General features: G+C 33.3%; 1 non-coding gene across 1 annotated transcript; it reads right to left on the bottom strand.

Annotated features, from left to right (window-relative positions):
- Positions 1–611: 611 nt before the first annotated feature.
- Positions 612–808, bottom strand: LOC145056309 (U2 spliceosomal RNA). The gene has a single exon (XR_013685791.1). It is a non-coding gene; the product is annotated as a U2 spliceosomal RNA (small nuclear RNA).
- Between the last annotated feature and the right edge of the window lie 5,158 nt (positions 809–5,966).

Here is a 5,966-nt window from a genome sequence, read left to right as displayed (position 1 = left end):
TTCAAACATTTTTTGTTTGTCAGAGTGATAATAAACCTTGTTTTGTTTCATCTCCGGAAGAAAAATATATATCATTAAAAGCAACTGGTTTTTGAGTCTCTTGTTAGTTACCGTATTTGTAACATGAAAGAAATCCATAAAAAGCCAGGTCCATGGTGGAAATTATATATGGGAGTGGGTTCACATGAGACAGCAAAGACTTTGAAATCTTTAAGCCTTTTAAAGTCTAAAAGTTAAGTCAAATCTATGAACATTGACCTGAGCATTGCGCCAGGCAATCCAAAGTGTGGGGTAGCAGGATGTAGTTATACAGATTCATAATAAGTTGGACTAGAAAGAAACCATTTCGTTGTAGATAGTTTTGTTTGACATGAGCAGAAGTTCAATTACAGTAAGTTGGTTTAACTGTTAGTTAAAAAGAAAATTTTAGTTAGTTTCTGAGTGTTCCCACATTGGTGTGTCAAGAATTCCCAAGACGATTTTATAAATCTATCTTGTAGTGAGTGTTCCCACATGGTTGAAATTAGGGGAGTGGGTTTCATCTTTCTGGCACTCTGTTAACTAGTAACTAGTTTCTGCTGGATTGAGTCTAAAAGTTGAACTGAGTATTGGAGGGGTGCGCCGGGCCTTGGCTGTAGTGTAAGACCAAGGCGACGCATGAAGAACCCCAGCAGCAAGCTACTGTAACGGGCCTTCCCCCATAAAAAATAAGATTAATATCGAGTGGGCCGATGGCCCACATATCAGATATTAAACTGATAAGAACAGATACTACACTTGATCTTAGCCAAAAGGCCGAGAAAGGTATGCTTCTTACAGCTGTGGGCTTCCCCTTTTGTACTCGCCTCCCTCTTGCCTGCTTCCTTCATTCACCCGATGTGGGAATTCGGATGCATAACTCACACTTTCACTGCCATCTCCCTCCTTCCTAACAAAAACAAACTTCAATGGAGTATTATTCTTTTACTTCTTTACTTTCTCTATATATATTCAAATCAAACTTACACTCTACTACTGCATATGCATATGTGTTTATGATTGCATTGCTTTTTCTGTAGTTTAAATTCACTCAATGCCAACAAACAAAACAACTTCATTTCTTGTTGTGATGTTCATAATTACTGATCAGTTACAAATGACTCCTTCCACTCATGTATATACCTACTCTCCATTTAGTTTTATACTATCACATATCTAGCTATTAACTAAATTTATAACCAAACACAATAACTAATGGACAAACTCAAACTAATCAGATAACTCCAACTTGTTAAAATCCCTTCTATATATCAAAATATATAGATGTGTTTTTAATCAACATATAACCCTTTTAACTTGTTTTGCTGATAAAAATCACATAATATAACTTGAAACCATTTAATTTTATAATCTAACACATTAATTTCTTATTCGTTTAAAAACCAGACATAAATTATTTGTCTTCACTGTTCCTTTCAAAGATACTATCCGCTTTTTCAACCAACATGTCCCGCTCTTCTCATCGGCTTGCTATTTGTCATTGGTGGTATCACACTATCTTCACCTCCTAACATCTTACAATCACTTCCGATTCGATTCTAACATTTATGGGATGACTTTTAATGATCTAAACCTGAACAGATGTATTTAGATTAAAAATATTAATATGCTTACACACATCATCCATATCCTAGTAACATTATATTCAAATTTAGTCAACGGATGAAAATGAAAAATCCATATTCAACAATCAAAACTCAATAGTCATTTTTTTTCCATTTCTGATGTTTATTTTTCATTTGAAGGGACATAAGGTGCTATAATCCATGTTCTAACATCATCACACCACCACTTAAGCCATTGATTTCAAGTAGTGGATATCAAGAGGTGAGTCTCCATTTCTGATGTTTATTTTTCATTTGAAGGGACATAAGGTGCTATAATCCATGTTCTCCTCTCATTCTCTCTAGCTATATCTTGTTCTTTAATAAACGATAGGGATAATCTTAAGTGCTTACGTTATCATAAGAATTGATCCTCTTACTCATAACTTGTTCCCCAAACATTGCTTTTCGTCTCATATTAGTGTTACCCAATTCAGACTTCATTTCACAACAGAGGTCTTTAATTACTTTACCTAATTTATAGCCCTAAGGCCATATAGTTATAACTATAAGATATGACAGGAGGAGATTAAATAGGTACAGGACTTGTACTTTAAGTTCCACTTATCGGAAAAAAAAAACTCTATTGGTATTCTAATTGTGAAATAAACTTGAGTCTCAGGTAACGCCAACACCCAAAAGGCACAACACTTATATTTGCTGAAAAGCAAGCGTAGCAATGTATTTTAAACGTCCCTCTTCATCAACTTTTACCTTTGAAAGGTTTCATCTCAAATCATCGATTAGCCAACGACTTAGCACTGAATTTATATTGTAACCCAATCAAATAAATTGGTCGATAATCTAGAACTATTATTGAGCTCCCTACCTTTGGAATTAGAGTTGTGAACGAACTATTACAACCATGTGGAATATTAGCCGAAGAATGAACCATCAAAAATATATTTTTTCAGTAAATCCCAGTATCTTTCTACAAACTTAAAGAAAAAAAAAACCCATCTGGATGTGGAGTCTTATCTCCTCCACACCAACAATCAACATTTTTAATTTCCTCAATCGTGCATCAAAACTTCCAAACAATCGTCTTGCTCTGAAGCAAGAGTTGTACAACATGTGCTACGGTTTTGAACCCTCAACGCGGCAAATTTAATTTATTACTAAAAAATGAAAGTAAAATTTCTTCTCGCCAATTTGTCGATAATCAAGCTGATCGCCAACTATTTTTATCCCACGAATAACAAATTGCATTCGTCTTCTATAAAGTACACCGTGAACGTACTTTGTTTTTTCATCCCCTTTGAATGTCCCTTAAATCTGAACTTTATGAATCACATCTAAAGTTTCCAATTGATCATAATCATATTTTTTCAAAATATTCAAACGATCCCCCGTGACTTTTGGAGTTACACTTCCTTGATCAATCTCAAAAAGTCTTAACATGTTCTTTTCATTATCTTTGTCCTTCTATTTGTTTTTTTTTTCAAAATTTCATAATATTCTTTAACTTTTATTTGAATGACACATGTTAGCTTGTGTTAATCGAATCTAAGGGATGATTCCAAGTATTTATAACAACATTATCAAGATCATCACATCCCATAAGGGATGATTCCTAAATATTTATAACAACATTATCAAAATCATCACATCCCATCCAAGAATTATACGACTTGAAAGGAATGGGCATGTAATCTCCACTACCACCAAGTGTTTGAAAAGAATAGGTCTATGATTTGAATTGATATCTCCAATGCCATTGACATACAAGCGGTAAAATATACAAAATTTTCGAAAACTAAAAATCTATCCAATCCGCTCAGCTTTTCGGTTTTCAGTGTTAGCACAAATCTGGGTAAAATTATAGCCACTCATAGGAACATCAAGTAACCACACATTATGAATGAAATCATTAAAATGAATTAGAGAAAAACAAACCTACACTCTTAAATGGGTCTATGACCGCATTTAAGTCTCCAACAATAATAAAATATCGTTGTTGTTGATTCGTGAAAATCCGGATGAGTTCCCAAAGTAAGTTATTTCCCCTTCCACCCTGCGGATCGTACAAATTGATCATCTAGCATATTAACTTATGAAACACCCACCCTCCTCAACAATAATAAGGTGTTCCTTATAAGTAACTATATTCGTTACAACCACCGAAGGATCCCAAATGCATAGTGATCCCCCAGTATACCCATTGCACTACTAGCCACATATTCAAACTGGAATTTTCCGAAAAATACTCGTTACTTTCACAAGATCTGAATGTACCATGCATGTTTCTCGAATCCCCACAATTATGCTTTCTACACAACTTCATGTGTTTATTCCTCTTGCCCTTAATCTCGATCACACAAGCATTTAAATAAAGAATATTTATTTATCCACTATGTTCTCACTCAATGATTTAAACCCTTTTGAGTATGTCCGGACGTGGGTGAATGGAAAGATGAATTAACCGGCTTATCTAACAAATTTTCAACACCAAAAACATGTTCCTCGACCGTGGGTTGCTTCCGGAACCCCTTGGCAACAACACCATCAAATCGAGCCCTATAAAAACCACATGGTTTGGACATGGATTGAGACAAGCTTCCATCTTCATTGTCATTATTTCACTTTATTTTGTTCTTCCTTATCATTAGTTAAGTCTTTCATTGTTCGAATTAGTCAATCACCCTCAAAAAAAATGTCATATTTGTTGAAAAATAACACATTATTGTGGACTTAGTACTATTTTTTAATACTTACTACATGTTGGGTACATTTGTATTATGTACCAAATGTTTTTCATAATGACATATTTGGTCCCTGAACTAAAATGTTTGTAGGATGATGGATATGACAGTTGTCCATAACATGAAGATCTATATTTGTGTGGTTTCAAAACAATTTTCCATAAGGTGTAACTGATGTACACCATGATCATGTGTGTCAAAGGCGTCAACTCTTTCCATCATAAATCAGAAGACACAGTTACGGGTAGAAAATAATCACTATATGGCATCATCATCATCAAAGGTTATACTTCCAAATATGTACCTTTCACTCTTAATGAAACTATTCGTGAATCGGATCCTGATTATGTCAACATGTGGTATCAAAGTGTGTTTTAATTATCTTATGTTCAACATCATATAGTGCCTACTTAAGTTTCACTACTTTATGAAAATGATGTGGATAAAATGTAAATTGTTTCACAAATTTGTAATCTATTCAAGTACCTAAAATTGTTTATTTTCTTCCCTAATTTCAAACTTTGGTTTTGTTTTATTATGATGCATCACGAAATCAGAGATCTTGAAACCAGTGATTGGGGTTTTGATTTATAACGACAAAGTAATTTCTGATTAATTTAGCAACATCATTTACCTTAAAGAATTGCGTTTTGTTCATTTGTTGTTCTTATTCACTGTACATATGAGGAAATTGATAAACTTTGTCCTTGAAATTCATTTTCTGTAAAAAGATTCTTAGATAAATGAAAAGGGCTTGTCTGCTTTGAACGATAATGAATTGTAATCTACAGAGCGCCTGTCTTCCTTTTTCCTTTTCTTTTCTTCTTTCATTTTTTTTTCTCATGAATCTGTGTAATTTTTAAATGAAGGACAAATTTATTTGGTGATAAAGATAGAATGTGTCATCATACACTAATGCCTAATGAATAATAAGCCAACATTGCTAACTCATTTGTTTAATAATGTTGTTTTTTTATCTCGTGTCAACTTGAAACTAATTGAAACTAATTAAAACTAATTAATGTGCTACTTTATTGTGTAAATTAGTAAAAGGATGCCCTACTTCTATTTAATTCTTAACATATTCCTTTAAGTGTTAACATATGTCGAAATAATTATTGGTTGTAAATAAATAATGGACATCCATTTATAATTATGTTTTCTTGTATCCGTTGAAATTTCATATTTTATGTCATTCTGCTTGTTTATGGAATTTGTTGCATAAGTATTTTTTTATAAGACAAAACTGCATAAATGGTCCATGTGGTTAGCTGAAAATTGTCATTTTGGTATAAAAAGGTTTGGATTTGCACTGGAGGTTCAAACTATTCATTTTATTGCGAGTTTGGTTCAATTTTCTTTGAACCTTTTTACAAAGACGATTTTGCTCTTATTTTTTACTTATTTATTTATTCATTAATTTTATTAGTTTTTTTACTATATAAATAGAAAACAAAGAAGAAAACCAATTAACCCCACCCTACCCCCTCTTTCTCCACACAATCCATTTGCTTCACAAAACCCATCTCCTTCGCCGCCACCACCACCACCGACGAAGAGGATTCCACTTTCAAATCCCCAAAACCATGCATGTTGCAACACTCAAAATCCAAGAATACAC

This window comes from Lactuca serriola, chromosome 5, assembly GCF_051521515.1.
Source record: "Lactuca serriola cultivar US96UC23 chromosome 5, Lser_US96UC23_V15, whole genome shotgun sequence".
NCBI lineage: Eukaryota > Viridiplantae > Streptophyta > Magnoliopsida > Asterales > Asteraceae > Lactuca > Lactuca serriola.
The sequence above is the reverse complement of the archived record's forward strand: the minus strand, read 5'-3'. Positions and strand labels throughout refer to the sequence as shown.